Source organism: Pinus tabuliformis, chromosome 2_2 (genome assembly GCF_031772625.1).
Source record: "Pinus tabuliformis cultivar Carrire ecotype Pingquan chromosome 2_2, CPIR1, whole genome shotgun sequence".
Taxonomy (NCBI): domain Eukaryota; kingdom Viridiplantae; phylum Streptophyta; class Pinopsida; order Pinales; family Pinaceae; genus Pinus; species Pinus tabuliformis.
In genome coordinates this window covers 66,452,293-66,476,900 of record NC_142300.1, presented here as the reverse complement: position 1 = coordinate 66,476,900, position 24,608 = coordinate 66,452,293, and positions in this window count along the sequence as shown.

Below are 24,608 nucleotides of genomic sequence, written 5' to 3'. Positions count from 1 at the left end.
CATTTATTAACTTTTATTACATGAACTTTTAACTAGGGGTTGTTGCACACCAACACCAATAAGAAAAAATCTCTCAAGAGGGCCTATCAGCTCTTGAGAGGTCTATGTTGCAAAATCTATGGTCAATAGATCACTGAGACCTTCCCTGAAGGGTGGGCATTCTTACTGAACCAAGTTGTGAATGAAGGAATACCATTCAATTGGTCATACTTGTTGGCTCAACTGCTAAGGATCCATGTAGATAACACCCTTAGTCCTCCCAAGGGCAAGAAAGCCAGATTTTACATGTATTTTTATCTACTAGATGAAATATGTGCCCATAATGCATTCACTGGTATGAATTGGACTTGGACACCACAAGAGCCTGCTGTGCATATCTATTGCAAATTGCTTTTGAAGTCTAGCCATAGAGTAATGGAAAATTTAACTGATCACTTCCTCATCTTATTGTATAAGTTGATCTTTGAGGAAGATCCACCTTGCATGTCACATGGGGAAATGAAAGTAGTGTCAAAGATAACAGATTGGTTTTCCTCACTGGATGGCACTTTCCTCAGTGTGTTCGATGGACAGAAGTCCCTGCATATTCTACCAAGGTATGCCACCGATAAGTTAGTCATGCAAGAAGTTGTGTACCATATATCCATATGGTTTTCAACAACTTTGCACAGGAGGAAGAAAGCACCTTAGTCCGCTCTTCATATGCAGATCAGACTATATGAAATCAAGAATCTGAAAGTTGCAAACACTGAAGGCAAGACAATAGATAAATTCGAATTTGGTTGTTTTGAATTCAATCTGTACACTCCAAGGAATGTTTCTAAATACCATTGTGCAAGGATTCATTTTCAGTGGTTAAGCAGGACCTTTCACAGACCTGAGGAGGAAGCATGGAAGAATTGTTATAATGCCTCCAAGTCCCAGGAACTAGTCAGCTTCGTTGGAACATCGCAGGTTTCTAAACAAAAATAAGTCACTCTAGAGGTAGTAACAACAGAGAGACTCAACCCAGTGCATGAAAAGGGCAAGAGTAAGGTTGCGTATAACCCAAGCAGAGAGTGAAGCTGCAAGATGAAAGCAGATCGAGTCATACTTAAAGTGGTTGGGAAACAGAGGATGCAGGAAGCAGAACAAAACAAGAGGGAAGAATAAGAGAAGAAAAGATTGGAGGAAGAAAGGCAGAAGAAGGAAGAAGAAGAAAGGTGAAGAGTAGAAGAAGAAGAATCAACACGAAGATAAGCTAAAGAACAAGAGAAGAACCGACAGCTAGAGGAGGAAAGCAAATAGATATAGGACAAGGAGCTCACTCAAGAGATTGAAGAGTTGATCGAGATCCAACACATGGTGGTGGAACCGGAGCCGCAGAACCAAGATGTTGATCTAATGCAAAGTGCACATTAGATCACCATTGAAACTCCCCATCCTCCAGTAGTAGAACAAGCTCCAAGCGAGGAAAAGGAAATTGTTCCTCTTGATGGTGGTCCAGTCATGGACCCATACAATCTAACTTATGACGAGCTTAACAAAATATTGTACAAGTGAGGAAGAAACATTTTCTAGACGATCTCACATCTCACTACATTCATCAAAGAAAAGGTGATTGTGATAGACACCAAAAAAAAAACCAAGTGTCATTGTCGTAGCCAACTTGGCCTTCGCAGGTGCTACAAAGTCAAACACAGACTATCTAATGGATGAGAACAAACAGTTGGTAAAGAAATTGAAGGTTGCAAGGCAAGAAGTTGAAAACCTTCAAGAAAAGGTTTAGAACATAGCTATCGCGCAAGTTTATCTAGAAGAACTTAAGGCAATTGTACTTGGTGAAGTATTTGCATTGGGAGAAACTATTGGGAGCTTGTATGAATAACTTCTAATTGTGCATAAGGTAGTTGTCCACTTGCATGGCATGAAACAAAAGTGTAAAGATAATTCTAAAGCTCTTAATTTTGTCCATACATCCATCACTACCATGCATGAATGGTCAGTGCAGTTCAAAGGGGAACCATCCAAGTTAGCGAAGAAAATAAGGCAACAAGCAGAGTTGGAGAAAACACACGTGTGGATGATCATTCATAGAAACAAACAACTTGCCTCGTTCATCACCAATATTCAATTCTCATATGCACGATTGTACAACAACATGAATTTCATGGTGAAATCACAAAAGATCCCATCAGTTGGCTAACTCACTGAAGCCAAATGCATGAATCAGGTCAGGCAGGAGGTTGAAGAATACTTGGAACGATTTAGACAGATAGATGCCAAGGAATATCTTGAAGTAAACAGGAAGAACACGCAAAGGTAAATTGGTGTCTCTGTCCAAATCAATATTATGATGCTCCTACCAAAGAAGGAAATCTGGACTAGTTCCAAATCAGTGTGCCCGAATGCCATGGAGGCTAAAGTCCGCTTTCATACTGGTCCCATCGTACAGTTTGTGGAAGTCATCATGCAGTACAAAGCTTTGCACCAACACGTGACCGAGAACCTACAATTTGAAGTTGTTGAGCTCGAGTTTCCCCAAAATCAAACTTGACATTTGTCTTATTAGGTTGTCTAGTTGGTTGTACCCAATTTTGTCTCATATGGGTATGAGTATATTATAATATTCTTTTGTAATTAATTTGTAAGTGAAATTCCAAGTGTAAATTGTAGAATGTCAAGAGTCATGATGTAATGAAGTTAAAGAGTCATTTTGTAAAGAAGTTGAAGATTCATAAGGGAAGTCCAAGATCACAAGGGGAAGTGAATAGTTAACCCTTTTGTTATAAATATACCCTCATAACTCATGTAGAGGGATTTTGGGGAGCCAAGATTTTGGCTAGGCTTTTAGCTTAGAATCAAGAGCTTGGGAGTTTGTTGAGAGCCTTGGCTTCTCCGTAGCATAGAGGAAGTATATTTCTTTGGAGGAGCAGGTGTAGACTTCATGTTCCACTATTGGGGTGTTAAGAAATGGCAACAAGAAATTCCAGTTTAATTTGTCCTTGAATTAAACTAAGAATTAAAATCTAATTCTATTCTCATAGCAACTTGTAAATAGTTAATTAAGTTTAATTAACTTAATTAGCTTAGAAATTTTGAGTTGGAATTCTTTCTATAGTCATTTATATGTTCTCCCTAAGTTTTAGGGGTCCAGTATGAGTTTAAATTGAGTTGGAAATTAGATCACTCAGCTTACTGAGTTAAGTTCAGTTAAATTAGTTCTAAATTGTTTTTGGAACTAATAGAGGACTAACAATCAGTTGGTGCACTAATGCATCCACTAATGCTACTTCATTTAACTGAAGATTCCCTCATGAGAAACTCATGCATGTTAGTTCAGAGAAAGACCCAGTTGAGACTAGAGTGTAGGGACAGTGTACTATCAGTTGTATTATTTACCGAAGTGTGAATATCATGCATGCATAAGAGATTGATCCTATGTTTGCATTGTGCAGTTTTTGAAGCCTGAATTCCATTTAAATACGGGTTATTCTTCCTACGAATAATGCAAGAGATTAGGAGCTTGGAGAGCTACGAAATTGTCTAAGTGTTGGCCAAGATCTAGCTTGAGAACCTAGACAGTTGAGCATACTTGTGCAGAATTGTTCTAGTGAGAACAAGCTTTGTATCTTCACTCATATTTTTGATATATGCAATACAGATAACGAGGTTTTGAACAGTGTCTTTCCCCACATACATATTGTGTTATGTTCCATTGATTTGTCTTCTTCTTGTTCACATTTTTTTCATCGATCTATTGGCTTCTGCTAGTTGTAAGTAGAAGTAGATTCTTGTCTTGTGCTTTAGTACATTGCATGAGCTTGTGAATCTACAGTGTAGGGACAGTGTACTATCAGTTGTAATAAGAGATTGATCCTATCTTCACTCATATTTTTGATATATGCAATACAGAAAACGAGGTTTTGAACAGTGGCTTTCCCCACATACATATTGTGTTATGTTCCATTGATTTGTCTTCTTCTTGTTCACATTATTTTCATCGATCTATTGGCTTCTGCTAGTTGTAAGTAGAAGTAGATTCTTGTCTTGTGCTTTAGTACATTGCATGAGATTGTGAATCTACAGTGTAGGGACAGTGTACTATCAGTGTGAATATCATGCATGCATAAGAGATTGATCCTATGTTTGGATTGTGCAGTTTTTGAAGCATGAATTCCATTTAAATAAGTAGAAGTAGATTCTTGTCTTGTGCTTTAGTACATTGCATGAGCTTGTGAATCTACAGTGTAGGGACAGTGTACTATCAATTGTAATAAGAGATTGATCCTATCTTCACTCATATTTTTGATATATGCAATACAGATAACGAAGTTTTGAACAGTGGCTTTCCCCACATGCATATTGTGTTATGTTCCATTGATTTGTCTTCTTCTTTTTCACATTGTTTTCATCGATCTATTGGCTTCTGCTAGTTGTAAGTAGAAGTAGATTCTTGTCTTGTGCTTTAGTACATTGCATGAGCTTGTGAATCTACAGTGTAGGGACAGTGTACTATCAGTGTGAATATCATGCATGCATAAGAGATTGATCCTATGTTTGGATTGTGCAGTTTTTGAAGCATGAATTCCATTTAAATACGGGTTATTCTTCCTACGAATAATGCAAGAGATTAGGAGCTTGGAGAGCTACGAAATTGTCTAAGTGTTGGCCAAGAGCTAGCTTGAGAACCTAGACAGTTGAGCATACTTGTGCATAATTGTTCTAGTGAGAACAAGCTTTGTATCTTCACTCATATTTTTGATATATGCAATACAGATAACGAGGTTTTGAACAGTGGCTTTCCCCACATACATATTGTGTTATGTTCCATTGATTTGTCTTCTTCTTGTTCACATTTTTTTCATCGATCTATTGGCTTCTGCTAGTTGTAAGTAGAAGTAGATTCTTGTCTTGTGCTTTAGTACATTGCATGAGCTTGTGAATCTACAGTGTAGGGACAGTGTACTATCAGTTGTAATAAGAGATTGATCCTATCTTCACTCATATTTTTGATATATGCAATACAGAAAACGAGGTTTTGAACAGTGGCTTTCCCCACATACATATTGTGTTATGTTCCATTGATTTGTCTTCTTCTTGTTCACATTGTTTTCATCGATCTATTGGCTTCTGCTAGTTGTAAGTAGAAGTAGATTCTTGTCTTGTGCTTTAGTACATTGCATGAGCTTGTGAATCTACAGTGTAGGGACAGTGTACTATCAGTGTGAATATCATGCATGCATAAGAGATTGATCCTATGTTTGGATTGTGCAGTTTTTGAAGCCTGAATTCCATTTAAATACGGGTTATTCTTCCTACGAATAATGCAAGAGATAAGGAGCTTGGAGAGCTACGAAATTGTCTAAGTGTTGGCCAAGAGCTAGCTTGAGAACCTAGACAGTTGAGCATACTTGTGCAGAATTGTTCTAGTGAGAACAAGTTTTGTATCTTCACTCATATTTTTTATATATGCAATACAGATAACGAGGTTTTGAACAGTGGCTTTCCCCACATACATATTGTGTTATGTTCCATTGATTTGTCTTCTTCTTGTTCACATTTTTTTCATCGATCTATTGGCTTCTGCTAGTTGTAAGTAGAAGTAGATTCTTGTCTTGTGCTTTAGTACATTGCATGAGCTTGTGAATCTACAGTGTAGGGACAGTGTACTATCAGTTGTAATAGGAGATTGATCCTATCTTCACTCATATTTTTGATATATGCAATACAGAAAATGAGGTTTTGAACAGTGGCTTTCCCCACATACATATTGTGTTATGTTCCATTGATTTGTCTTCTTCTTGTTCACATTGTTTTCATCGATCTATTGGCTTCTGCTAGTTGTAAGTAGAAGTAGATTCTTGTCTTGTGCTTTAGTACATTGCATGAGCTTGTGAATCTACAGTGTAGGGACAGTGTAATATCAGTGTGAATATCATGCATGCATAAGAGATTGATCCTATGTTTGGATTGTGCAGTTTTTGAAGCATGAATTCCATTTAAATAAGTAGAAGTAGATTCTTGTCTTGTGCTTTAGTACATTGCATGAGCTTGTGAATCTACAGTGTAGGGACAGTGTACTATCAGTTGTAATAAGAGATTGATCCTATCTTCACTCATATTTTTGATATATGCAATACAGATAACGAGGTTTTGAACAGTGGCTTTCCCCACATACATATTGTGTTATGTTCCATTGATTTGTCTTCTTCTTGTTCACATTGTTTTCATCGATCTATTGGCTTCTGCTAGTTGTAAGTAGAAGTAGATTCTTGTCTTGTGCTTTAGTACATTGCATGAGCTTGTGAATCTACAGTGTAGGGACAGTGTACTATCAGTGTGAATATCATGGATGCATAAGAGATTGATCCTATGTTTGGATTGTGCAGTTTTTGAAGCATGAATTCCATTTAAATACGGGTTATTCTTCCTACGAATAATGCAAGAGATTAGGAGCTTGGAGAGCTACGAAATTGTCTAAGTGTTGGCCAAGAGCTAGCTTGAGAACCTAGACAGTTGAGCATACTTGTGCATAATTGTTCTAGTGAGAACAAGCTTTGTATCTTCACTCATATTTTTTATATATGCAATACAGATAACGAGGTTTTGAACAGTGTCTTTCCCCACATACATATTGTGTTATGTTCCATTGATTTGTCTTCTTCTTGTTCACATTTTTTTCATCGATCTATTGGCTTCTGCTAGTTGTAAGTAGAAGTAGATTCTTGTCTTGTGCTTTAGTACATTGCATGAGCTTGTGAATCTACAGGAAAAACTACATGGTATCGGAGTTGAATTTAATATACTAGAGGATATTTCTAAGTTTTGAGTTTTGGGTTACAAGTGAAATTCAAATTTGCAATACATACTTGAGGATCGGAAGATGGCATTCTATGGTTTGCAGCTCGAGTATGCCTTGGAAGGTAGCTCAAATTTTATAGCCTAGAGGGACAGAATGGAGGATGTGCTAGAGGATAATGGCTTGAAGGAATTCGTCGATCATGAAATTCCTAAGCCAATAGCATCGGATGCACAAAATCTAGCCGAATGGAAGAAGTGTATGGCGAAGGCGAGGCAGATAATCCTTGAGGGAGTTCGAGACCACATTGTCTCGAGTCTCCATTGAAAGGAAACTCTATATGCTATGTGGAAAAAATTGACGGACTTGTATCAGAACAATAGTGACCAAAGGAAATTGGAACTGGAGGATAAACTTCAAAAAATCAAAATGGAGAAAGGCAAGACGATTCCAAAATACTTAACCAAGTTCTCTCAATGTCGTGATGAACTTGGAAGTGTTGGAATCACGGTTGTCAAGGATGATATGATGAGTCTTGCTCTTCTAAGACTCCCAAAGAGTTGGCATAGTTATCAGGATTCTATCAATGGTTGGGAGAAGCTGTTAGATTGGGAACGATTGTGGTCGGATTTGATACAGGAGGAGATTAGGAGGAACACCAGGGATGGCTCTTCATCAAAGATTGATGATGAAGAGAACTATGCCTTAGCGATTAAGGTGAATAAGGGGAAAGGGAAAGCTTCCCATTTCAAATCAGATTCTTATCATGGAGGTAAGAAGAAACACATGACGAAAGTTAGGTGCTTTCATTTTGATGGGCTGGGCCATTTTAATCAAAATTGTCCACTCAAGAAGTCCTCAAGAGGAGCGACGGGTGAGGCTTTGGCCTCTCAATTCGAATTGGACTTTTCCCTCAATGCATGCAGGGTGTCATCAATGATGCAAAGTGTATGGTACTTAGACAGTGGAGCTTCATTCCACATGACTGGAGATAAAGAGTTATTCAGTGACCTGGAGGAGAAAGATATCCATATGCATATCGAGATGGGTGACAACGGGAAGTATAGTGTTATTGGATTGAGCACGATTACTTTTTAGAGTGAGAATGGGGCTCCACTCACCTTGAAGAATGTTATGTATATGCCTGGGCTGAAGAAGAACTTGGTATCCATTGCCATGCTTGAGGATAGAGGGTATGATGTGACCTTCTCGAAAGGAAAGGCATTCCTTCGACACATAACCACGGGTCAGGTAAAGAAGATAGGTATTCGAGTGAAGAATCTTTATAATATGGAGGTAGAGGAGTGTGCTGCTTTGAGCACAAAAGAAAAAAGGGTGCAAAGTCGAGACGTTGGTGAGTTGTGTCACAGGAAATTGGGCCACTCGCATCATGGGGCTTTGAAGATATTGCAACAGATCTCTATCGGCCTTCCCAAAGGTACGCTTGAGCAAGTTGATACATCCAAGGGGTGTACTTTGGGAAAATACACCAAGTCTTCCTTTCACGACAGAGAAAGTCAAGCAAAGGCTATTCTAGAGCGAGTCCACTCAGATGTGTGTGGACCATTCTCGACAGCATCTACGGCCAAACACAAGTATTATGTTATATTTGTTGATTACTATTCTTGTAAATGTTGGATATTTTTCATGTAGAAAAAAGAATCAAAATTTGACAAATTTTGTGAGTTTAAAGCATTGGTGGAGAAAGAATCAGGCAAGAAGGTTAAAGCTCTACAAAGTGATAACGGTGGTGAGTATGTCTCAAATAAGTTTAAGAAATTCTGTGTAGCGAAAGGGATTAAACAAAAGTTCACAGCACCCCATAACCCTCAGCGGAATGGGTGGCTGAGAGGAGGAATAGAAGCATAGTTGGGGCAGCAAGGGCGATGTTGCATGATCGGGGCCTACCACTACACTTGTGGGTTGAGACATGCAACACAACGGTTTATGTTTAGAACCATATCCCACATCAAATACTTGAGATGAAGACACCGAAGGAGGCTTATTCAAGTAAAAGGCCAAATGTTGGTCACTTCAGGATTTTTGGGTCGTCGGTATATTGCCATGTGACCAAAGATGCACGAAAGAAGCTTGAGCTTACAACATAGTTGGGGATATTTGTGGGGTACATTGATACACGTCACAAACATCAAGTGTACTTGTCAACCAACAGGATGACAGTGGTTCGCAGGGATGTTAGATTTGATGAGGAGAAGGCCCCTGCAAGTTTCCCTTGAGAGGGAGCATGAGATACATAAGGATAAGGAACTTTTAGCTCCTAAGTTTGAGGAGCCTTAGATTGATGTGGAGCATCCACATGCAGAGGATCTGGAAGTGGAGACATCCACTCAGGAAAAGTCTTCCAGAGAGGGAAGAAAGCGCGCCAGAGAGGCTGGCAGATTATTGGATGATGCAGGGGAGAATGTGGGAGCACCCACTTCTCAGTGTAGTCAAAGGAGGTCACCTGAGAGGTACACTGGATACATGGATCGTATGGATGAATGTGTTGTGATAGAGCCATATTCCTTTAAGGAGGCACTATAGTAGCCGGTTTGGGTTGATGCCATGATGGAGGAGTATGACTCCATCCTTCGTAATAGTGTTTGGGATGTGGTCTCGAGACTGGAGGAAAAGTGAGTGGTGAGCTCCCGTAGCCTTTAAAAAGAAAAGAAATCTACAGATGGTAGTGTGGAGAAGCATAAGGCTAGATTTTTGGCCCATGGATTTTCACAGGTAGAAGGGATTGACTATGATGAGACCTTTGCTCCTGTTGCAAGGTACTCGTCAATCAGATCTATATTGGCACTATCAGCATAGATGGGTTGGAAGAGATATAATATGGATGTGAATACTACTAGTTTCAGTCTTTGCAGCCTTCCTCCAGTGATCAAACATGCTCTTACAAAGTGATTTTAAGGTGTCAAGGTCAAATTTTGTCATTTCAGTGAGTCTTCAAGTAAAATTTGGTCACTAGGTATTAGGTCTAGGGTTTGCTTTTACTCCTTCCAAAGTTGTCCAAATGTCAGTCCATGTCACCATTTAGCTGAGTGAACCATCATTCAAATGGTTTTCATCATCATGTCAAGTTCCACTGGGTCATTTTACACCTTGTTCATGCTTCAGTTGCGCCTAGGTAAGGTCATTTCCCTCTCCTAAGGTTTTGAAGGCAATTTCACTTGGATGGTCAAATCATCAGCAAAACTTGTATCTTGATGTTCATACACCTTCCCCTATCCTTAAAGTACCTTATCAAACACTTCCCATCACTCAGATCCCCCAAATTCCTCATTTTTCCACAAAACCTAGTTTTTTGCTACAACTTGACAATTTTCGAGGCTAGGCCTGTGTTTAGCCCTTTTGGACCCCTTCCCCTCACTCAATATTTAAAATTCCACTTTCCCCTACTTCCTAACATCTCTCCCTACTTCCCAAAATTTTCTCAAGAATTTAAAGCCCCTTATCCCCTTCATTTCGCTTCATTTCGCTTCATTTCGACAAATCCCCTATTCCACACATCGGGATAGGTTTTACTCCAATGATGTTTCTGAGCAATAAAAGATGAATTTGGGAAAACTGAGAGAGGTGTTTGTCCATAATAGGCCAAAGAATAAAAAAACTCCTTCACTTTTTATACAGGTGTCATGGTTTTAGAGAAGTGTCAAAAATACAGTTGCCTTGGGAGAATTGATGCACCTCCGAAGTGACCTTGGGAAAATCACGTTTTCTCCTAGCTGGGTTGGCCAAATGACTTACTTGATGAGTCAAATGATAACTATACACAAATATATTTCCAATGAGCTATTATAAGATCAATTTGGAGTTTAGGAAGGCATTCAAAAGTTGACTACAACAGCACTCTGCCTTTAGGCAGCCTCATTTGGCACATTTTGACCAGTCTTGGGAGATTTGATTTTTGATAGGGAAAATGAACTCCGAATTGAAAAATTCCAGTTGGGTTGGAAAGTCGACTCAAATACCTTTTCAACGCGCTATCCTGTGCCTAATTTGGACACCAGGAAGTCTTCCAAAAGTGGGTCCAAACAGGCGTTACGCATAGAGAATCAGGCGCGGCGCATAGAGAAAAAATTGCCAGTTTGACCAAGTTTTGCTCTGTTTTTCACCTAGCTTCGCCTAGTTTGACTTTTTCACTTTCATAGTGGTAAAATTTTGATGTAATCTCATGTATATTGATGGATCATCATGTAAATATGTCAAATTCTCACTTGGTAAGGTAGATTCATCAGTTAAAAAGTTGTTTGAAACTGAATGAATCAATTCCCTAGTTTATAGAGGCAGGCAGTTTCATGGCCTAATTTCTAATTCCTAGTTTAGAATCAGTTGGATCAGCTCCTAAACATGTGAGCTCGACCCCTATAGGCTAAGATGAGCTATGGTTTGTCTATATTATGTTGTTTTTCAGTCATTAGCATGGTATTGCTTGGCACTTCATTGTACATCTGATTTCTGCATTTTTGGCAAAGGAAAGATCAAGGTTTTGCAGAACTTGTTAGGATCCTTGTGGATCTGTGTTTTGATGGTGTTTTTCTTCATGTAATTCTAATTTCATTGATGTTTTATGTATGCCATTTCCCTTCTCTTTGCTTCTGAAACTAAACAAGTTGAGTGACAAAGGTAGAATTCATTAGCTTATGGTGCTTTGCCTGGAACTTTGTTAAGTTTTACATATTTTCATCTGATTGGAGAGGATTCTTGAAGCCTCTTGCCCTCTTCAGCTCCTCATCAATATTTTCTATCCATTCATTTCATCTAAAGCATCAAAACTACTACCTACCTTGCCCCAACTGGAACTCTGCAAAAATTTGGCCTCATCCCCGGACCCAAATTTGCCTTTCCCTTTTTCCAACAAAAACCCCCAAAATCAAATCAAATCCTTGCACTTCATACCTAGCCTAAAATTAGTTTATATTTCAGTCATCTCTAGCCCCATTGATAATCTTTTGCTGAGATTGACCCGGAGAGAGCCCTCTCCTGTCCTCGTAGGGCTAGCTACGAGGCTGAGCGTGGTTTGATGTGGACCTACAACCTTGCCTTTCCAGCTTGAGGAAAATCTAGGCTCTAACATAGTGGTGAGCATACTGGGGAAGAAAGTTTATTTTCATTGTTTGGCTTTGTAGACTACAGACAGAGCCTGAAGATTAGCCAGGTAGCCTTCGAAACGCTTTTGCTTTGCATTAGCACAAGTAGATAAAAGATGCTTCAGTCAATCTCCGGTCTAGTTTATAAACTGAACATCTGGTCTAAATGATCAGCCCAGTACATGTATCAAGTTAGATCTGATGGTTGATGGTGGACAACGATCAGACATAAGAAGGCTGAAATCATTCACCTGGTGACTCCAACTCAATGTAGAGACTCCACTGGAGGACTAGCTCTTTATCTGAGAAAATGGAAGGATCTTACACAAAGTTCAGGTATCCAAAGTGGAATGGTATTCAGGATTTAGTTTTCTTTCTTGTAAATTACTTCTTTGTTGTTCTTGAAGCTGTCCTGAAAGTTTTTCAGAATTTGTTGTATGATAAAGGTGATCAAAATCTTCAATCGACCTATTCAAAAAGTGTAAATACTGAGTTTCCCTTTGATCCTAGCCTCCTTACTTTTCCCCATCTTATGATGACTCTCTTTAGAGCGATGAGCCTAAAGAAAACAAAATTGATCCCAAAGCTCTTGTATATACTCCTACACCTTTTATAGTCCCAGATAGGCATAAACCTCTTGTTTTACCTTCTATTCTCCATGCTTTCCCTGCAAATTATTACCTATATTTGCCGAGATTTGACGGTGAATGTAAGAATGTCAACGTTGAGCAACATGTGCAGAATGTTGAGACTTTTCTTGACCTTTTTGAAGTTGATGAAGAAGATGTCAGTATAAGGCTTTTTGCTCTTTCTTTGCAAGGCAAAGTGAAGAGTTGGTTCAAAGCCCTGCCTGATGCGAGCATCTCAGATTTCCAACAATTCGTCAAACCTTTCCTCAATAGGTGGGTGATCGGACAGAACCTTTTCTTGATTATAGAAGAGTATAACCAGCTGAAAAGATTGCCAGGAGAGACAGTACAACAGTTTTCAGCCAGATTTAATCAAGTTTATTATTCAATGCCAGTTGATATAAGACCTCCTCCTAGATCTGCTCTCTTGCACTATCCAGGTGCCTTTCATCCGGAAATGGAGTTTCAACTGAGAGAAAGGAATGTTGCAACACTTGAAGAGATGTAGAATAGTGCATTAAATGTAGAGGCTCATCTGCGGATCCGAAGGGCAAGGTTGAAAGAAGAAGAGACGAAAAACATAGATCCGAAGGAATCAACATCTCTAGAGGTAAAGCTTGACGTTTTGGTAAGTGCAGTGGAAGAGATGATGCAAAAGATCACCGCAAGGAATGATTATGATGTTCAAGCCCATGGCTCACTGATTGAAGAAGAACAAGTTGCTGATCCAAAACATTTTCTTTCTTATCCCAGTTGTCATAGATCTGATAATGATTTTTTTATTGATCATCTTGGAGAAGGGAGATCTGTTGATATGACATGTATGCTTGATGATGTGTTTTATACTGACGATTTGCCTCAGTTTGATCAGTATGATGATGATGATTATGTTCTCCAAACAAAAGCTAATCTTGCAGACAAATCAACAGCTAGTTTGTGGGAGGAGGAAGTTCACTTTCAGCAGCTCGAATACAATGTTCAACCATCACATATCAGCTATGGAAACGATGGGGAAAGTGTAGCAAATTTTGAAGTAAGTGAAGGATATTTGCCCTTTTGTTTTGCTTCATTTCAGTTCATCAGAGACAACATTCATGCACTCAGAAATCAATTGTCGACAAGTCTTGATCTAGACCACCTTGAGAGCAATGAAAACCTTGTTCAAGACTTCTCATATTCAGATATCCAGCCCCTGAATTCCATTGATTGTCAAGTTGCACATGAAGACATGGAAGCTGGCACATATGATCAAATAATACAAGAAGATTCCCTACCTTTCTGTTTTGAATCATTTCAGTTTTTGAAGGGTAAATTGCATAGTAAATCTTCAAATGAACAGCTTGTAGGAAAGACAGATAGCGAAATTCTTGAGCAAGTTGTTAATGAGAAATCTTCCCCTGAAATGATTGATGAAATCATTTTGGATACAAAACCCTCCCTAACACCAGATTTGCATCCACCAAACGCAATTGCAGATCAGATTATAGATGAAGGCGTGGAATCTGAAATACATGATCTAATGATGCAAGATGATTCTATACCCTTTTGTTTCGAAGCATTTCAGTTTATAAGGTAGAATCTTCGTAAAATCTCTAAAGAAAAAGATGAACAGCCAGTAGGATGTCATACAGTTTTAATGGATACATCGCAGCAGTCTTCTCAAATTTTTGATGATCCTATTTCTCGTGTGTTGGATGATGTTTGTTGTAAAAGTTCTTCTCCATTAGCTAACCATGTGCCAGATAAGAATGTTGATAATAATATTATTCAAAAGTCGCCTTCATTGTCTTGTTTAACAGATTGTTCCTTGCATACCCCATACCAAGGTTTGCAGTCATATGAGGAGATTGATAAAGGATTTTTTTTATTTTTTTTTATTTTTTTTTTATTTTTTTTATTATTTATTTATTTATTATTTTATTTTTTTTTTATTTTTTTTATGTTTGGAATTAGCAACAGAGTTTGGTTATTCACAAAATTCAGGATCCTTTTGGCAGCTTGCTGCAATCACCAAAGAAAGACAGCACAGATGTGAGGAAAATTTTAATATCCAGCTATGAAGATTACTTGGACCAGAGCAGTAATGTGTTAATGGAAATCAATAGCTATGCTTATGAAGATCCTTTTGCAGTATTCTTGAAGTCATCCAGCCAATTCATATTTTGCAAGTTTATCACCAGTCAACTTGATTCCGAGTTTCCATGGGAGTTGCCTTTCGATTCTTCCCTTTTCCTGTGCATCAGAAAGCATTTGGGAAGAAATCAAATAACAGCCAAGATGCTAACATGGTTGCATTGGTTGTTTCATTTCACTTGATCTGGCAGTGAAATAGAACAGTTAGAGTAGGTTTGATGAATAAGCTCAATCTTGAGCATCATTTCCAGTTTGTCGGTTGTGTTTAAGTATCGAGTCAGTTTTTAGTTGAGTGAGAGTCAGTTTGTGTTGTCAAGTCATCAGTTTTCAGTCATGCATTTCAGCTTGAGTTTTTGACTCCATTGCCCAATGGATGAAGGCACTGTCTGCTTTCCAAATATCTGTAGTTCTTGGCACCTCCAAGGAGATACCATCCCCATTGGAGCCAATGTTAGTTTCAGCCTTTGCAGGCTTCCTCCAGTGATCAAACATGCTCTTACAAAGTGATTTTAAGGCGTCAAGGTCAAATTTTGTCATTTCAGTGAGTCTTCAAGTAAAATTTGGTCACTAGGTATTAGGTTTAGGGTTTGCTTTTACTCCTTCCAAAGTTGTCCAAATGTCGGTCCATGTCACCATTTAGCTGAGTGCACCATCATTCAGAGGGTTTTCATCATCATTTCAAGTTCCGCTGGGTCATTTTACACCTTGTTCATGCTTCAGTTGCGCCCAGGTAAGGTCATTTCCCTCTCCTAGGGTTTTGAAGGCAATTTCTCTTGGATGGTCAAATCATTAGAAAAACTTGTATCCTGATGTTCATACACCTTCCCCTATCCTTAAAGTACCTTATCAAACGCTTCCCATCACTCAGATCCCCCAAATTCCTCATTTTTCCACAAACCCTAGTTTTTTGCTACAACTTGACAATTTTCGAGGCTAGGCCTGTGTTTAGACCTTTTCGACCCCTTCCCCTCACTCAATATTTGAAATTCCACTTTCCCCTGCTTCCTAACATCTCTCCCTACTTCCCAAAATTTCCTCAAGAATTTAGAAGCCCCTTATCCCCTTCATTTCGCTTCATTTCGACAAATCCCCTGTTCCACACATCGGGATAGGTTTTACTCCAATGATGTTTCTGAGCAATAAAAGATGAATTTGGGAAAAATGAGAGAGTTTTTTTCCAAAATAGGCCAAATAATAAAAACCTCCTTCACTTTTTACACAGGTGTCATGGTTTCAGAGAAATGTCAAAAATACAGTTGCCTTGGGAGAATTGAAGCACCTCTGAAGTGACCTTGGGAAAATCAAGTTTTCTCCTAGCTTGGTTGGCCAAATGACTTTCTTGATGATTCAAATGATAACTAGAGACAAGTATATTTCCAATGAGCTATCATGAGCTCAATTTGGAGTTGAGGAAAGCATTCAAAAGTTGACTATAACAGCACTTTGCCTTTAGGCAGCCTCATTTGTCACATTTTTACCAGTCTTTGGAGATTTGATTTTTGATAGTACAAATAAACTCCAAATTGAAAATTTCTAGTTGGGTTGGAAAGTAGACTCAAATACCTTTCCAACGAGCTATCCCATTCCTGATTTGGACACCAGGAAGGCCTCCAAAGGTCTTCTGGAAAAAGTGTTATGCACTGGGCAGGTGGCGCGGCGCACATAACTGGCGCGACGCATTGGGCTCTGATTTCCAGTGTAAAATAACAAGGGCGCAGCGCATTGGGCATGTTGCGCGGTGCACAAAGCCAGAACTCAAATTTTTTTCATTTTTTTCAAAAAAACTCCAATCCGCTTGGTTCTTCTCGCTCTAATAAGTTTATGAAATTGTCATTAACATGTTTGATGCTCATTGAAGTGGATTATGAGAGTTTGTGATGTCAAATTGCAAACCTTATTACTTTGTTTAAAGTTTCTCTTTAGGGTTGTGTGTTTGGTGTCTTGGTGCAAAAGACTCCTTTTCCCCTTCACCATGTTGATGCTTCCCCTCACCTTAAACCCATCATCCCTATTAAATCCCTTGTTCCTCTACATCCCAAAATCACTTATTTCTAAAGTCCTATTTTCCTATCCCTAAACCCTACCATACCCTATTACTCTCTTTTTCCCATATCATTTGCAAAATTCCTAAATCCCAAAACATCGCATTCCTAAAACACAATCAAGTGGCTGTCCTCACATTGCAAACTTCACTTGATTGAACCATGCCCTTTCCCTCACTCCATTATACCCATTATTCCATATTTCTCACAGTACCTCATTTCCCTTTGGTATATTTGGCACTTGGAGACAAAGAAATCAAGTCTTCATTTCTCATTTTCAACCAATCAAACATACACTTGGCATAGACTTTCAACACCATGGAGGCGGACATCAATACATTATATGACCAGGAAAATGACTTTACAACTGAAACTGCATGCACAAGGAGGGCACTAAAACGTTGTAAAAGGGAGGATAGACTCCGAATCTTGGCCGAAGCATCCTTGGATCAACATAGCTCTTGATGAAGAAGTTGCAGCCCAAATTTCAAGAAATTTGGAGCAATTTTTGCATTTTGGAAATTTTTTGCACAAAAAAACAGGGTTTTCCTCCCTATGTGCCGCGCCACGTGGCGCTCGCTTTTGCTAGAGGGCTCCAAATCTCAAAAACTTTACATTTTTGGATTTGGCATGAAAAATTATGGTTTCTTGTGCATGGCCAAGAAATTTGGGCAGGTTTTGAGCCCTCAACAAGCCAAAAACACTCAAAAAATGACCTCACTGCCCCTATTTTGACACACAGGAAGTAGTCTTGGGAGATTGGACATTTGGAGGGAAAATGGACACCAAATCTAGAAATTCCACTTGGGTTGGAAAATAGACAGGTAGGGCTTTCCAACAAGCTATCTTGGGCTCAATTTTGACTTCGTGAAGTGCCTCAAAATCAGTTCCAAAGTGGCGCGATGCATAGAGAATCAGGCGCGGTGCATAGAGGATTTTTGCCTATTTTTCACTGTACAGCTCAGAAATTCGCCCAGTTTTGACCAGTTTTGATTTTTGATGTTACTCTTGTTCTACCATGATGTAATTTGATGACCATGATGTAATTTTGGCACATTTTTACTTGTTCTAGAAGTTTCATTCACCAAAAGGTGAAATGTGAGTGAATGAATCAGTTTCCTAACATATAGAGGCAAGTTGTTTCATTGCCTATTTTTTAGTTCCTTGTTTAGATATGGTTGAAACAACTCCTAGAATGATGAGCTCGACCCCTAGTGGCATGGGAAGGAGTTAGGCTTGTCTATATCATGTAATTTCTCAGTCATTTTCATGGTTGGATACTTGGGATTGCTTAGCATATCATTGTACATTTTATTTCTACATTTTTGGCAAAGGAAAGACCAGGGTTTTGCAGCACTTGTTGGGATCCATGTGGCTCTGTGTTTTGATGGTGTTTTTCTCTAAGTAATTGTAAGTTCACTGATGTTTATGTGTATCATTTTCCCTTCTATTTTCTTCTGAAATTAAACAAATGAGTGATTGAGGTAGAATTCATTGGACTGTTGTGCTCTGCCTTGAAATTTTGTTTAATTTTACATGTTTTCATATGTTTGAGGAGGACTCTTGAGATATTATTGCCCTCCTTAGCCCCTCACTAATCTGATCCATCCATTCATTCAATCCAAAGAATCAAAATGATTGCCTTCCTTGCCCCAATCTGAACTCTACAAAAACTAGGCCTCATCCCCGGACCCAAATTTGCCTTTCCCTTTTTCCAACAAAAAACCCCCAAAAATCAAATCAAATCCTTGCACTTCATACCTAGCCTAAAATTAGTTTATATTTCAGTCATCTCCAGACCCATTGATAATATTTTGCTGAGATTGACCCGGAGAGAGCCCTCTCTTGTCCTCGTAGGGCTAGCTACGAGGCTGAGCGTGGTTTGATGTGGACCTAGAACCTTGCCTTTTCAGCCTGAGGCAAATCTAGGCTCTAACAAAGACAACCTTCATTAATGACATGATTGAGAAAGATGTGTACATAGAGCAGCCTGAAGGTTTTGAGACCTTTGGTCGCGAATCGCATGTGTGTCGAATCAAGAGAGCTTTGTATGGGCTGAAGCAAGCAACCTGTGTTTGGTTACACCAGGATAGATAGTTACTTCATCGGGTTGGGCTTAACGAAGAGTGAAGCGAATGCGAACCTATACCACATAGTGGTGGAAGGTAAACTATTGATCATTGTACTTTATGTTGATGATCTCATACTAACAACTGATGATAATCTGATCAAATATTGCAAGGAGGACCTTGCAAGAGAGTTTGAGATGAAGGACATGAGGCTCATGCATTACTTTCTTGGCATGGAGGTATGGTAGGGAGATGGGGAGTTGTTTGTATCTTAGGGAAAGTATGCCAATGAGATACTCAGGAATTCCGCATGGAGAGTAGCAAACCCATGGAGACTCCTCTAGTAGGTAATTGAATGAAGGAGGATGATACTTCAGGGGAAGTAGTGGAAGCTATTATTTATAAGTAGCTTGTGGTCTCACTCATGTACTTAGTGAACACAGGACCAAATATGTGCTATGCATTTAACCATCTTAGTTAAGTGATGGTTAGGCCTACCAAGCTATATTGGAAGGCGAAAAAGCATGTGTTGAGATACCTCAGGGGTACTTCTCAATGTGGATTATGGTACAGACAGAAAGAGGGAGTGAAGCTTCAAGGATTCGCCGATTCAGATTGGGTAGGGAGTCCATCCAACGGGAAAATCACATCAGGAGGGATCTTCAATATTGGGTCAGCGACAATTTCTTGGTACAGCATGAAATAGAGATTGGTTGCACTCAATTCGGGAGAGGCAGAGTACATGGTTGTGATTCAGGCAACATGTGAGGCCATCTAGATGAGGAAGATCCTGGTTGGTTTGTTTGGTCAGCAGATGGATCCAACTGTGATTTACTGCAATAATCAGAGTTGTATCAAACTCTCTGAAAATCCAGTTTTCATGATCGGTCCAAGCATATTGATATTTGATGTCATCATCTCAGATATTGTGTATTGAGGCAGATTATGTTGTGAGAGTACATTCCCAAGGAGGAGCAAGATGCTGACATTTTGACAAAGGCATTGTCAAGATGTAATTCGAGTTTCGTAGAGACAAGATCGAGGTAACTGATAATCCCTTTCTTGTTGAGAGGGAGTGTTGAGAAATGGAAACAAGAAATTCCAGTTTAATTTGTCCTTGAATTAAACTAGTTAAAAATGAATTTTATTCTCATAGCAACTTGTAAATAGTTAATTAAGTTTAATTAACTTAATTAGCTTAGGAATTTTGAGTTGGAAGTATTTATGTAGTCATGTATATGTTCTTCCTAAGTTTTAGGGGTGTAGTATGAGTTTAAATTGAGTTGGAAATTATATCACTTGGTTTATTGAGTTAAGTTCAGTTAAATTAGGTCTAAATTGTTTTTCGAACTAATAGAGGACTAATAGTCAGTTGGTGCACTAATGCATCCACTAGTGCCACTCCAGTTAACTGAAGATTCCCTCATGAGAAACTCATGCATGTCAGTTCAGAGAAGACCCAGTTGAGACTAGAGTGCAGGGACAATGTACTATCAGTTGTATTATTTACTGGAGTGTAAATATCATGCATGCATCAGATATTGATACTATGTCTGGAATACACAGTTTTGGAAGCATGAATTCCCTTTAAATATGGGATATTCATCCTAGGAATAATGAAAGAGATTAGGAACTTGGAGAGTTGCAGAATTGATTAAGAGTTGGCCAAGAGCTAGCATGTGAGCTTAAAGAGTTGAACATACTTGTGCGGAATTGTTCTAGTGAGAACAAGCTTTGTATCTTCACTCATATTTCTGATATATGCAATACAGATAACAACGTCTTCAGCAATGGCTTTCCCTAGATACATCTTGTGTTGTGTGCCATTGATTTGCCTTCTTCTTGTTCATATTGTTTTCATTGATCTATTGGCTTCCACTGGTTGAAAGTAGAAGTAGATTCTTGTCCTTGGATTTAGTACATTGCATGAGCTTGTGAATCTATAGGAAAATCTACATGGGGTCAGTGGTTCGTCAATGGTATATGTATGCTTAGAAATTTCACTTCAATAAAAGCTTAGAGCTGACACATTTTCATACATATGTTGTGAATATAGTAGGATTATTCTTGTTATGTTTGGAATATATGTTATTTCACTTACGCTAACACTTATGAACTATTTTGTTTGCATTAGTATGAATCTTGTTGAAAGTGTATTGTTGTTTATTTTCATCATGGTCAACTTGTGAAATATTTCGCAGGCTAACTCATGATGTCTTTATGCTTGTGTGTTCCTTTCAAGTTGCATAATATTACAGGCTTCTAAGGGGATCACTCATTTTCCCCTTGTGTGTTAGAACCTTTCATAAATTGCACTTCACCCTCCGCAAATTCATACACTTGTTCACCAAAGTCACGATTACACTACTCTATGTGTTATTGTAGCCAAGGCACATTATTAAAACCCACTGCTTTGACAACTGGGTCGTATTACGGATGGGGCTCCTACACCAACGATGTGAGGTCTAATTGGGACTTCACATCGGGGAGAACCCCTGAATGTTGGCGAGTCCAACACCGTCAACATTTATAGTGCTAGAAGGAGGGCCAAATGACAAGTTGAGCCCATGAAGTCTATTTGAACTTTATGTATCTTTAATTGCTTCTTCCCATATCTTAAACCCAACATGTTTTTCTAGAACTGTAAATCTAAAAGTGCCCGCGAGAATACTTAATGACTTGTTGAATCTGAAATTTGAGGGCGAGGGTGAAACAACCATTCTTGAGCGCACTGCTCGCTTTCTTGAATTTTTCATTAGACACAATATTCACCACGATGATTCTTCTTACGAGTTGTTCATTCTCATATTCGAAGCACATGTTCAGGAATGATGTCACACATTTCCATACACTCTTTCAAACATATGTTCAAAGAGCTCTACCTCGCCTTTGACATGTATGATTATAAATATGTTTTCAAGAAAATCATGCATTTGCGAAAAGCACTTGATGAATCTCTTGACAATTTTCACGATTGTTTTATTCATTTATATTTTGAATTTTCCAAAGATGTTATTGATTAGAATTTAATGAAAGAGAAGTTTGAATTTCTTGTTCATATTTTGTTGAATCCAAAAAATATGAATCATTCAAAATTCTCCCAACATATTATGGTTATGGAGCTCCCAAATCTACGATGAAGGAAGTTGTTGGTCCAAGTGACTCTTCATCTTCCTCTCATCAAACAACTTCATTTACGCAGGTTCAGGGTGGAGAACGTGAGAGTCCATCAATTGATCTCCCACCATCTTCTCCAACCCCACATGTTTAGATTTTAAACGCAAGTTTGGACTGCAAATATGATTTTTCTAGTGATGTCTCTTCTCCTCACCCTCCATCCATTGATTCTTTTGGTCCTCCCAATTGTGAGTTGTTGTGTTCATTGATTTCAATCGTTTCTTTTGATGTTCATGAGGATCAAACTTAGGATGGAATTAGTGTTGACCAACCAACTTGGGATATCATTTATGATGAGTATATGTGGTATTCTATCTCTGAACAAGAATTTGGGGTACAAGTTGATGTTTCTCCTTGTTCACCTCTCCCACATTATCCTAACATCTTCTGTGATTCTGACACACCTGTTGAATCTATCGCAGCATTAGTTTCTAACGATGTTAATTCCGATCATACTCAAAACTCGTGGAATGTCAATTTTACATTTGAACATGGAGAGGAAGAAACTTCTCTTCTTGGTCCCTCCAATCTGTCGTCTGATCATTTTGAAGCAACAAAGGGCGAAATTTCTTGTTTTCAATCTTACCCTCTCTACGATTCATCAGACCAAGAGGATGCCTCTATTTTCAATGTTGAGCTTTCTGGTCATGACTTTGATTTTTCTATTGTCCATCTTTCTAAGCCACCATTTTTTGATGATATGCCTTCTAATGTCTTGGAAATTCCACAAGTTTTCGAGGCCCTTCAGCCCGAGCTGATGGTTATGTTAGATTCTCGTAGTTTTGAGGCCAGTTCCAATCGTGATCAAAATAGTCTTGTATCTTTGAAGGATCTTCATTAGTCAATCATGCATTCTAAAAATCCATCTATATCTCAATTTTCGCATCCTCCATCTGTTTTTCATGATGTCATCTCTTAATCATTGGAGGAGTTATAGCTAGCAAGCTCTATTGCGAAGCATAAGTTTTTCTCCAGAAACTGCGCAAACTTGGAAGGAAGGCCAACCTTAATGATTAGAATTGCACAATCAAAACAAGAAAATTTGCCTTGAGATCAGAAACTGAGCAATATTAGTGGCAGCCTAGCCTTGAGCCCAAAAACTGCGCAAAGCATCTCTTCAGCTCAAAAATTGTGCAATGCACTGAGTCAAGAAGTTTCCCAGTCCTTAGGAATTGCACAATTTTTCTTGGCAGTGTGAATATCTAGTTTTCTGGAAAAAAAAAAAAAAAAGCAAAAGCAAAAAACATCCCTAGAAAATACGAAGTGTATAATTAGTTTCCCAAAGGATGACACAACTTTCTTTTGGGATTTTGCCAAGTGTCGTCGTTTCCTTGATTTTAGGCATACATACCATAAACCCTAATTGGTGTAAATCTATATAATGGACGCCCCTAGAGCTCATTTGTACATTCAATATTGAAGCTCTAGCCTTCGCAAGGAGATCAAGGAGCCTTTAGTGGAGTTTGTGGCGCTTTTCCGGGCAAGTTTTTCTTTTGACATCTTTTGTCACTTTTTGTCGTTTCGCTTCTGTGAGTGATGCTTTGTTTGTTTATTTTCATGGTTGCTGATTTTTTGACTTATATTAGCTTGTACAAGTGTTGGTTTGGTCCATCGTTCTCCTTTTACAAGTGTCACATCAATTTTCTTATTTTCACCCATCAGTGGTCATTGTTACGGCGACCCTCTGTGCATGTTTGTTTTTCCTTTTGCATGTTGATCCTCTGCACTTGATTTGCACTGATACATCTATACTTAGTCATATTTTCACTCTAACTTGCACCATCACTCATATCTTCCAGTTTCCACACTATTTCTCAACAAATTTTCCCTTCCCTTGGCAAAAAATTGCCATGTAGCTGGGCATTTTCAACTCAAAGGCCTAAGCTTGATGCTTGGCCTCTGATACTACGCAATGCATAGTACCTGGCTAGCCCAACTACACATTGTGTAGTTCCACGGCTCAATATTGTCCCTTTTCCACTGAGACTACATAATGTGCAGTCTCTCCCTCAGTTTTCCCAAGTTGAGACTATGCATTGCATCGTCTCTATCCTCAAGTTTCTCCCCTGGCTGTTGAGACTGCGCAATGTGCATTTCATGCAACCAGTCTCCCTCCTTCACCTCAAGAATTGCATAATTTTCCTTGCATAATGATCTTGCTTTGTGAGTCATTTTGATGAAGCTCATCCATATTTTCCATGAGTGCTTTTTCCTCCTACATGTATTGCAGTTGTTGAGCACTTCTCTTCTTCAGTCACTGACATCATGGCACCAGATAAATTTGCTTCAAAGGATACTACTAAAAGTAACACCGGGGAGGCAGTTGAGAGTACGGAAATGAACTTACAAGTTTCTTTAGATACTCAACTATTTATAGAGAAATAATCTTATATCACATGGCAGAACGTGAATGAAGAATTCTTGGCAAGAAGATTCAAACTAGACCTTGAAGACCGAAAGGTATATATCAATGTCCAAAGGTCAAGGTTGCATGCAAGTATTCATATTTCCTATGTGGAGACGTTGTCAGCTAGATGGTTTCTCATACATATCCAAAGACTATGACTTTGAATAATGCCATCAGACAAAAGATTGCTTCTTTTTTGGCACCATATTACCATCTTATGTACCATTTGTCGGAGCCAGAATCACTCATGGATTCTTACTTGTATGCTGCCACC